Here is a 12,004-nt window from a genome sequence, read left to right as displayed (position 1 = left end):
GACTAGACTTTTTCTCCTCACCCCACTTCCATGTATTTAGTCATACAGATTAAACCTGGCGAGCTGACTGCCAGTATTTAATGCCTGAATTGAGAAACAAGAAGTACTGAATATATTAATCTCTTAAGTGTTGTGACCTAGTTGCCATCTGCTTTTATTAATTACTGTTTTAATTGTCAGGGTAAGAGGTTAATCTCCCTTCGTTAAAAGTCGTGTTTCATACTATCAGTATATTTCTGTTCACTCATATGACTGATTAGTATGAAACAAATTGAGTACAAAATATGCAAGAAAGAAAGAACTTTTAAAAAGTAAAATGTTACATATTAATTGCTCTTCTGGTTGAAGGAGGGGTCTGTTCATGCAATCACTCCAAGTTAGTACTGAGAAATACGTGAAATCTAAGAGAGGTCTGCTAAAATCACGTTTCTCACAGAAAGATATGACTGGATATCGAGTGGCTCTGAGGGAAAAATTTTTGTGATTTGCAGGGGTTTTCACCTCTTGTCAAGTGCACTTACTAATCTCAGTGAATATTTGTACAAATGGCCCAAAAAGTGCAGGAACTCTTATAGTAAATTATTACATGCCTACTAGGGCAATAGTGAGTGCCTTAAAATTAGCAGGCAGAAGGATAATGTTCAGCAGTAGTGCTGAGATGCTGGCTCTAAATTACACACAAAAATTGGAACCTTATTTTACAGCTTTGAATAGGAAAAAGCTGGTTGGAACAAGAACTATAGGGGTTTTTTTGTTTTAACTGGCAAAATTAACTTCCTAAAAGGGAAAGGCCTTGTGAAATGCGCTTCATCTAACTTGGTTATACAGCGATTCTTCAGCCTGTTTTACTGAAGTAAAATTAATAATGTGTTTAATCATCCTGTGAATTGGGATCATTATTTTAGTATAGTCATAACTACAAAGGAAAATGTTAATCAATGAGATTGGATTATGCAGTGACCTTTTAAATCCGTGGTGTTTGCAGCTATTAGCTTGCTTCAAAGTAGGAGCTGGAAAGCACTTTCAGTAGTGGACCTGTTGGAAATAGTCTAAATGTTTCTGTCCAAAAAATAACAGTTGAATTAAAGAAATGCTACTTTCCAGTTACTGATTTTTGAATTCTTTGTATAATTCACACCATAAATACAAGTGATATTCTGTAGTACCTCAGTGTCCTGAAAAAACCAGCAGTTTTCAGCTTTTGTTTATAAACCTGTAAACTTTTTTTCTTGACTAAAAGTACTTATGTTTCAGTTTAGTATTTACATTAGTGGAAACAAGAAACCCAATTTCTTCCAGACAGAACTGTCTCCCCAGTAGGACTGCAGCTGCTTATGAGTTGTTGCTCAGTGGCTGTGGTGGTACTGGTCACCTGTATGGAGTTTCTGTGGGGAAAGCACCTGCTAACAAAGGGTTTCTGTGGAGAGCAGTGGGTGAAGGCCAGGAGGTGAGGAGTCCTCATTCTGCTGCAGAGGCCAAGTGAGGTCCCTGGGCAGTCAGTCATGCCTGGGCTGGTCCTGTCTGACTGCTGGTGCTTTAAGAGGTACCTGGGCTGGAGGTCACTGGAGAGAGCAGAATACATGAAGGTAAATGCAGCTGACTTTCTATACATTATTCCATACATTAGGTCCAATGGAGTGAGACATGCGTTTGTAATTTTGAACTCTAAAACAGAACTAATAAATCAGCTTGTTTAGTTTCTAATCTTTTTGCAATGGTAACTAGGCTTTTGCTAGATATTTGGGTTCTGCATGGCACACTGGGACCTCCCATTCAGCTGACGCTGCTAGGCCCCATAAAATATAAATAGCTGTTATGGATGCACATGCAATCCTTAGAGCTAGTTCTGTAGCTTTTAATTGACCTGAGTGATTATCTAAGCTACAGTGAGAGCACTACCTGAGCTGTTCCAGTGCAGGGCTTAGACTCATCTTCTTAAAAGCCTCTTTATGAATCATAACTCTTTCTGTCCTTGAATAACTTAAAATCTAACAGCATTGCAAATCTTGAGATTAATAGTCCAAACCTCTTAAATGATGGTTAGTTTTGATGCACATATGAAGAAGTAGGTACCATTACTCATCCTCACTTGGAGTGTATCCCTAGGTCCATTTCGTAACACCCTGTTGTTCTGTTTCTTCGTCACCAACTCCTGACCTGGCTCTGTAAACAGGCAGGCTTCTGTTGTTGAATGATAAATCTGGCAAACAAGTCAGTCAAGTAGAATATGTACTCAGAGCTGACATTTCAAAGGTGAAGCCTACAAGGATTAGACTAAGGTTGAATTTATTGTTCCAGAAGTGATTACACTAAAACAGATTTCTCTGCAGTGGACAACATTGTGCCATACTGGTAATTCAATCACTTTTCTAATTGCGTTCGCTAAATAGGAGTTCTCTTAGCAAATGCTTTTGCTTGCAAGGATTTCTGCTCATCACCTCTATTGCCAACATATCATCTGTGCACAAAATCTGCCTTAGCTTCACTGACAGTCCGTAAAGTTTCATTTTAAGGTATCAGCTCTTACATTGGTATATCCACGTTGGTCTTCCATGTTGCCTGTATTCTCACAGGCTCACTAGTCCTCATAAACCCAGATCTTGGCAGAGCAGCAGCATTCTCTTATAGTGACCTCTGCCTCCCTCAATCTTCCCTAGTGTGGCTTTGTTTTGGGTGCTTACATCTGGTTTGGGGCTGAGGCTGCTATTTCAGCTGTGCCATTACACAGAGCAGCATAGTTGCTCCTTGTAGCTGGATGGCAGTTACCATTTATGCTGAATTTCAGGAGACTTAGGCCAGGCTAACACTATGAATGGCATTAGTTTCTACTTCTGTTCAGATTTTGTCTCCTAACAAGAGCATGAGCTCTGGTTAGTCTGTGGTGTGACATTTAACAAATCTTTCAAGTCACTCTGAACTGGGTTCAAATTAAAATCAAGATTCTTCTCCCAGTTTGCTTATGTAAATGGCATAAGATCAAACCAGCAAAAGCTCAATGTTCTTTGTTACAACTGGACTGGTCATTCTGAAAAATAAGTTTGATCTTCCCTGTGTCATCCTGGCAATAATACTTGTAAATAGGCTAGTTCTGCCTCGTTAACATCAGACCCTGTGTCTCAGGACACTGAAGTGCAGGACAACATAATGTCCTGTCATTGGAGGGAACATTTTGTTAATCTTGTTTCATCTGCACCCAGACAGGTTTTTCTCTAGAAGTCATTTAAGAGAAAGTGATGTTCTGCAGAAAGAATGTGTCCCTCCTCCTCCCTGAGACAAAGTAAGTCCTCAGCTCTTTAGACTATCCTCAGGAATTTTGTCTGGGTGGTTTAGTCATGTGGCCCATAAAGCAAGTTCAGCAGGAGCCCTGAACCTTGGGCAAGTGTTTTCTGGGAGGCAGTTGATGGCATCTGAGGAGTGGGGTAGGGGGAGAAGTCTAGATGCTGATTTACATCACTCGGTGTTGAGATTAAAATAGGGAGCTCTTCACGAGTCACAGCTTTTTAGATACAACTAAGCCTTTAGCTGGAGGAGTCTCTTGTGCTATCTGAATTAAGGGAAAAGCACTTCAGACTTTGAACCTTGAGGTCAGATTGCAAAGTCCTGAAACAGCTGTGGCTATATCACCCACACTGCTGATCCTTTTTTGCTGTGGGCATCAGGCAATTAGGGGGACAATGCTGGTCTTGTTCTCCTGCTTCCTATTGCATACCTCATATGCATTAGCAGTACCATTTATTTTTAAACCTATTTTAAACGTATAGTAATCCATTTGAGTGCTTTTGGTTTAAATAGCAAATGGAGGTTCCCAATGCAGTGCCATTTACTGCTGCTATCTGCAGCCCTTTCCCTAGCAGCATAAAAATGGTTGGGAGCAGCAGGTATTACCTGGAAAGGTAGTGCAAAGTGTTAGCGAGGAGATCTGGGCTCTGTAATATGACTAAAGACTTCTTTTGGTGATGCATCTGAAGGTGGGATGAGCATCAGTGACCATATGCATATAGTTGTGGTGTATGTGATGACCTGGTGATTAAGAACAGATGGATCCATCTTTCAGCTGTTAGAAATGGTCATCACTGAGGACCCAATCCTAAAATCCTGTAATGGTAACTGTACAAAGGTCACGTACTCAGGGAACGGTCGTGTTGCTCCATTCAGCTCAACTGGAAGAACAGGGTACAGCTGCATACTTACAATGGCTATGTGCTATTCAGGCTATGCAGTGATTCAGGGATGAGTTTAAAAATGCTTAAATCAGGCCTGTGAGAATTCAGGTTTTCACATCTGAAAAAGCAAATTGCTTCACGTTTAAATTTTATTTTTTCTGAGTATTTTCTTGTCTTCCTTGCACATAGTGATTTAGTTTATAGAACTCACAGGCTGATCTGTTACTCCAGGCTGTGAATTTCAGTTCCTCATTATTAAAAGTGGATCTTAACAGTACCTGTTGTATACCTTGTCCCAAGTTCATTTTTCTTTATTAAAAAATTACTTTTAGCATCCACTCTGGATTCATGTATTCCCATAGTGCATGCTGTGGCTAGAGTTTCCTTTGGTATACATTGTAACAAAAGTGTCATTGCTGAAAATTACGAGCATGTAGAGTGTCAGCCTTTCTTGTTTTCTTTGGTTTTTGCATCTCTTTTTTCATGAATGATTGTTTGTACAGATTTTTACCTAATATTGAAACAGCAAAAAACCCTAACATTTCCAACTGTCTTCAGTTTTGAACTCTGTATTATAGCAATTTCTAGCCTATGATCTTTGGATTCCTGAAGGTTAGTGGCCTACTGTCCATCTACCAGAAGACATAAACTTTCTTGTGGTAGGTCTCGGTCATCCCACTGGGAGGAGAGTGGACAAATCCTGACCTCTTCCTCCCTGACCAACAATACAACCAGGGGCATGCCTGGGAGCTTCTGATTCCAAGTATATCTTTTCCTTCCATGCCGTGATGCTGAAGGGACTTTCTAAATGTTAGAGACTGACAGGTGCTGGCAGTGAATCTCAGGTCTTTTAGTGATGAGCACTGGGCAGATTTACTTGGTGTCCATCACCTTGATGCTACTCTTCCCTGAGGCAGCGGTCACACCAGCAGCTGTACCCAGCCCTACTTCATCAGCGCTCGGTGAAACACAGGGCTTTCTCCCATGTGCTATTTGGACAGTCTGTAGTCTCTGCTGTTTGCTGTCTGTTTAAAGTCTTCCAGTGGTTTGCCTAGGGAGTGCAGTAAATATTAGAGCTGTGGAAGAAAGGAAGGGGTAAGAACCAAGCCATTAATTAAAAGCTGCCTAGTCTGAGTAATTCAGTGGTTAAAGCACAGTTGCCATAGCAGCACTTCCCCTGGATGCTCCAGCCTGAGTCACTGCTCCTCCAGCCTCCTGCTCTCCTCTGCTGCAGGGGTGCCCAGCTGTGGGTGTGCAGAGAGGGTGACACTGCTCTCACCCCTACCCAGACAGTGAGCAAAGGCTTCAGTGACTCACAGCAGAGATCAGAGGGGAAGGTGAAGTATTAATGCAGCCCCAATGAGCTCCACTGGAAAACAAATGCATGACTAGTGGATAAATCATTAGCATCAGACTCTGTAGGAACTGCTACAGAAAACATCAAGGGGACTTCTATTTTTAACATTTTGTTGGGTGAATGGTATTGAATGTATCTGTGCCTCTGTTTCCACCTCCGTAGTGTGTGAAAGATACATACGTACTCATAGTTTGGGTACTTTTAAATGTTTGCAGCAAAACTGTTTGACAAAATGCAGCAAACTATGATTTATTAATGGTTTGAAGATGTTCCAAAAACTTAAATGTCACCTTTACCCGTCAAAGGGAGAGTGCAACTGATAGCCACCCCTTCTAAAATAGGTATTATAAAAGGTTTGGTTTATTAAGTGTCAAGTTGACATTGGATGGGATGTTCTGTGGATCAGTAACCTGAGAGGTAACCGCTGATGCTTAGTTTAGAGAAAGGTATAAAGATGCATCATGCTAAAAAGTATTTTTTTAATGAGCTTTGTGTATTCTTCAGCTTTGCAAAAATCTCAGTGCATTTACAGTGAGACCCACATGTTCAGCCCAAATCTCTTCTTGCCTCCCCTCCCTCTTCAGTTCACCCTAAGTAACTTGTCAGCCTGTGCCTTCTGTGTTGCTGGAGGCAAACCTGCTGCAGCCTGTGTCCCTGGCAGAGCAGCTGCCAGTACCAACCTACCCAACACCGCTGCGGGCCGGTGGGGAGCTGCACGGTGCAGGGGGCACTCCACTGAATGCCAGCACTTGTTTCAGAACTCACTTTCTCGTTCCTGCTGCTTGTAAAACTTGCTGAGGGTAGTCATCATTAGCCTTTGCAGTAAGTTGATTTTAGTAGTAGTGTGGCGTTTCCAGCGCAGTACGTGTGTGTTCCCTGGTAAAGCCCAATGAACTAAACCCTGTTCTGTGACAATGAGCAGGCAAGGAGGAGCAGTAATTCGCTGCTTGCTTAGGCTTTCCTTCACAGTGTAGGAATACTGTTCGTGTCCTGTGCAGCAGATAAGAGAGGATTTCCAAATATAGCTCAGCCTAGCAGCAGCGCTTATTCTAAACTCCTACAGGATAGATGCAGCCTGCTTAGGCACCGTCAGTGCGCTGATGATTACTGCAGGTGCTGGGCATGGGCTGAGGGAAAGCAGGTGAAAGGCACTTGCTAACCTCAGTGGATGAAGTTGAACTCTGGTTGTGCAGTGCCAGATCCCTCAGAGCCAGGATGGGAGTTTTACTGGCTGTACCCTTCGTAGTATCTCAATTCTTTCATGGGTAAATTTCTCTTTAAGTTTAGAGCAGCTTTATTCAGGGTAGGAGATTCAAAGGGTCATCCAGAGGGCTGATTATCTTGGCCCTGGTTTAAACATTTTCAAGTAAATTAGCCTGCTGTAGTCTCCTTTGTTAAGTTCCAAGCAGAGTGAATGATTGGGCTCAATGTGAACATCCGGAAAAGGATCCAGAAGGCTGGTGCCAATGCTTTTTTAGTATCTCTGGCAGATCTTGTGTGCCAAACTGCTCATGTGTCCAGAGGTAAACTTAATCACCAGCTCAGAGCTGATATCCCTCTACCCCAGCAGCTGAGCTGAGAAACCTTAAGCTTTTCACTTCCTCTGTAGCAGGTGGATTTTACTTTCAGCACATGGAAATATCTGCATGTTGTACCTAATTCGGTCCTGCCATTGCATCACTTGTTTGCTGGAACGCAGTCCTACTGACAACTTTTTTCTTTTATTCTAAATGATGTACGTGTTTGGCCTCATTAAATTATGGGCTGGGTACTGACATGCAATTTAAGGGTATCAGAGGTCAGGCTAGGTGACCCCACAGTCCCTTTTACGGACAAATGAGACCCAATAGGACCATTATTATAAAGCAACAAGTGATTTCAAAGCAGCAGGAGCTGGCAGTAATTCATGGGCAAAGCTGTGACCTGTACCACCAGGTTGATTGAGTACACACGTGGCCTCTGCCATGGCTTCTCTGACATTACTATGAAAGGCATAGCTTGGATGCTACAATGACTGTGTGCATCAGTGGAAAAACAATAAGCAAAACCTTTTGCAGGTCTCCTCCTCAGCATCCAGATCTCCCTGGATATTCTTGCAGTGATTCATTCTGACTCCAAGCTAGCAAGACAGCCCAGTGAGTCCTTCACAGCACTAGCAAGGACCTCAGCCAGTGTCTTCAGCCGGGAATTGCTGCTCTGCACTGGCTGTGTGCAGGTTTGAGTCTCAGCTGACTTCAGGGCATGCAGGATCATGACCCTTCTCCTTGGAAACAGTGTGTTTTCCATTATACAAATATTAAAAGTAACTTGTTCTGACTTGTTCATTTAATTATGGAATCAGTTTGACAGCTTCAGAAGAGTGAAGGGAAATCATATTTTTAATTGGATTTTCTCACTGGTACAAAAGTAGAATAGGAAATAACTAGAAGATATTAAATAAATGATCTCATTTTAATGAAAAAATGTATACCAAGTGGAAGCAAATGCAGTTTTATTTAAATGTCATCACATATCTTTGTTTAAACCTTCAGTCTTTCTCATCATGGCAATGATCTTTCAAACTCTGAATCTCTAATGCTGGAAGGGACTCCAGCTCTTGGCAGGTGGCATAGCCACTTATGTCTCTGCTGGATGGGTTTGTCACAGCTGCTGAACATTTCTGTCCACTTACAACAATCGAACTTCCATTTCCCTTCTGTCAAGCACTTGTGTTTTTTTCCCCAAATATGTATGAGGTCAGTACCCTGCAAAAAAAGCATGGCAAGCGGAGCAACTTAAATGTGAGGTAACTGAGTCCAGCTTCATAAGAAGTGCTCTTGACCTTATTCCAGGCTCAGAAAAGATGCCATAAACTTCCCTGCAGTGCATTTAAGAAGATGTCACAGTAGTTAACCTGGATCAACCAGCGCATTTGGACTGTAAAGGCAGAGAGAGCTTAACTGGAGATTTAATCGGCAGCCACAGAGCAATCAGTTCTGAAGACCAGAATTTAAAGTAAATTATTTTGAGGGGCTATCCTTATTTTCTAGCGAGCTTCACACAGCTAATGACACTACGCCCCAATCCCCAAGCAGCCTAAAAGCATGCAGGAAAAAATACAAGAAGGGCACACAGTGACTGTGCCACCTGGTCTTGTGGCCAGTGGAGGGGCATGCCTGGCTACTGGTTCCTGCTATGTCTTGTTTTTTCTGTTCCTGAATGCAGTTAGATGAACTGTTACAATGATGAGAAAATATATTCGACCTCTGTATAACCTACTTAATGTGGATGACGAACACCAGTGTGTACAGCGGGCCAACACTGCTGGGCTACAAATTAATCAAGAACGCCAACACCCTGGTTCATCAGACACTTGTACACAGTGAACTCCTTCTCCATCATCATAATCTGAAAGCTTTTAATGCTGATTTAAACATATAATGAGTATATAACTTTTCACATACAAGTGGCAGAATTAATGCAAGAATCTCAGGTTTGGGGAATTCTTTATATATAGGGTTCACCAACACAGATTGAGAGTCTGTGTGGCTTGTAGGTGATCTGCATCTGTAGTGACAACTGCGAAATAAAAAATTTGCAAGTATCAAATCTTGTTTCCAGATTCTGTTCAATATAGTCTCAATGCAGTCATTATCAGAAAAGATTGAGAGTGAAACAATGCATGCAGCAGCTTTGTCTGACAGCCTTGTTTTCTCCTCCTTTGCTCATTGAACTACCTAATGTCAGACTCAATAAAGTCAGGCAGCTGGCTATAAGAAATAAACAGACCCTTATTAAGGGAGGCCCCTCATGCTGCTTTTGTTTTTCTGCTGCTTTACTGGAATGCATCAGAAAAGCATGAATATTTAAAGCACTTTGGTGTGGCTGGGAACCAGCTGAAAACAATTCTGCTGGTTTTTCCCCCTCTTCCTCATCCTCAAAAAGGAAACTCAATGCCATTGACCATTCTGCTTCATTCAGACAAACATTTGCTATAACTGAAACATTAGAATGGCAGAGATTCCTTGGTGGTTGTTGGTTTCAATGTGCAAATGCTGTCCTATTAAAATACCTTAAAAATTTTTTTGAGAACTGCATGGTTTAGTGGTTTCTGTCCAACATCCTCATTGCCCTGTGGTTTCTCTCCCTAGCAGTCAGTGCTCTCCACAAGCTGCATTTGGATGCCAACCTTCTGCAGGTTTGGCAGCAGCTTGACACTGGGCACAGAGTGCAGAGCTCCTGGCTGCGGCTAGAGAGACGCACACGCAGGTTGGAGCTACTGCAGTGTGGCAGAAGAGTTACCCAACTTGCACCTCTTTCTTTGATGTATTAAAACTCCCTAGAGTCTCTGTATCAGTCCAAATTGAGAAGATTTTACTTTGGGGTAGATGCATCAAAAGAACACAAACAAGGGACTTTTTGCATGGCAGCAGCAGGAGGGGGATGGGGCGGTAAATGCAGCTTGCTGCAGCTCAGGCTGTCACTCCGTATCACATTCACTGGGAGAGTGACCCAGCACTCCTTGTAGAAAATGAAGCACCTGGGGTTTGCACTGCTGTTGCCCAGGCTTGGGAGAGGAGTGAACAGATTGGAATAGGAAGATATGAAGATGTGTGCTCGGAGAGTGTAAGAATAGCATCAATCCTCTTTGTGTAATTGAGTTATTTTTCAACTGTACTTAAAAGAAAAGAAATGAGTGCAAGGGAAGAAGCTGATCCCTAAAAAAAGATTCAGAGGGAGAAGATAAGATACAGTATCTGTTGCATATGTAGTCAAAATCCCAAGGGACTTCAACACGACCCCTGTAATGAAAGGGATGCAGGACCAAACCTAGTCTTTTTGCAAAAGCTATGAAGTATGTAGGAATAAAACACTATCTTGGAGATAGGAAATGGAGTGTGTGACCTCATGAACTTCTCTGCAGCTGTATTCTCTGGTGCCCTGACAACTGAGGATCTGGGAATTGTGCTGCAAAGTTCCCATGAGCACTATCTCCGATGTTAGGCTTTGCAAATCCCAGCAGAACCACATACTGGGACACAGATACCTCCTCTTCTTTCACTATTATTTTTCCTCATTTTCTTGAAAAGTCTCATCAATTTTTTGGCATGCAAGAAAGAAAGATACTGCAAGATTTCAGAGTTAAAAGTATTGATGTAAGTAAAGGTGGTCTTTAAACGGGTAGGGAAGACATTCTGTTTCTCTTCGGATAAACTGTAAACTTCTATGGGATTGCAGAAAGCACGTTGTCTGTGGGGTGATGTCCTTAGGCACATGCAATTATGTGTATTTTGCAGTGTCTTTTAACATGCCGCATAGGTTCCAAGGGTCCTCTTAGCCATTTCATTAACTTGGTCTATGCCTTTAGGTGCTCTACAATGTGCTTGATTCTCTTGAAGCTTAAAGCTGTGTATACCCTGGAAGAAATCAGTGTTCCTGGTGTCAAATTCTAATGAAGCACCATATGGAAAACTGCGAAGAGACTGTGTGAAGAGAGGGCAGGAAATATGTGTGTCTTTGCCTGATGCTCACAGAAAGCCCATTTGGCAGCTTTCTGAGTAGAAGCTAGCTGAGGAGGTATAATGTGATACAGTGTATCTGCTGTGTTTCGGATGCAAGATCCTGATCAGACAACAGTGATTTTACGCATACAACTGCACATGGTTTAATTGGATTCTAAATTCTGCAAAACAGTGAAATCTCTATCTTCCCTGAGTTAGTAATGAAGAAGACATGAGATTTAGTCTTTGGAGTTCCAATGGCATCGACCTTTTATAAATTGCATTCATTTTTTACTTCAAAAAAAGAACAGCAGCCTGCAGAGATCTATTATTGCTTTGTCACATAATTGCAGAGCACATTGCTGGCGCACGTCCAGCTTTTCATATACGAGTACTCCCAAGTCCTTCTGGGCAGGGCTGCTCTCAATCCCTTCATCCCCCAGCCTGTATTTACACCAAGATTTGCCCTGACCCAGGTGCAGGACCCTGCACTTGGCCTTGTTGAACCTTAAGAGGTTCACATGGACCCACTTCTCAAGCTTGTCCAGGTCCCTCTGGATGGCATCCCATCCCTCAGGTGTGTCAACTGCACCACTCAGCTTGGTGACATCTGAAAACTTGCTGAGGGTGCCCTTGATCTCACTATGTCATTGATGAAGACATTAAACAGTACTGGTCCCAATACAGACCCCTGAGGGACACCTGATTTGATTTCCATCTGGACATTGAGCCGTTGACTGCTACCCTCTGGGTGCAACCATCCAACCAATTCCTCATCCACCAAACAGCCCACCCGTCATATCCATATCTCTCCAATTTAGAGAGAAGGATGTTGTGGTGGACTCTGTCCACCATCCATCTGGACAGAAGTCCAGACAGATGACATCCATAGCTCTTCCCTTGCTCATTGATGTAGTCACTCCATCTAGAAGGCCACCAGGTTGGTCAGGCAGGACTTGCCCTTGGTGAAGCTGTGCTGGCTTTCTTGAATCACATCCCTGTCC

The sequence above is a fragment of the Falco peregrinus genome, chromosome 1 (assembly GCF_023634155.1).
Source record: "Falco peregrinus isolate bFalPer1 chromosome 1, bFalPer1.pri, whole genome shotgun sequence".
Lineage (NCBI taxonomy): Eukaryota > Metazoa > Chordata > Aves > Falconiformes > Falconidae > Falco > Falco peregrinus.
The sequence above is the reverse complement of the archived record's forward strand: the minus strand, read 5'-3'. Positions refer to the sequence as shown.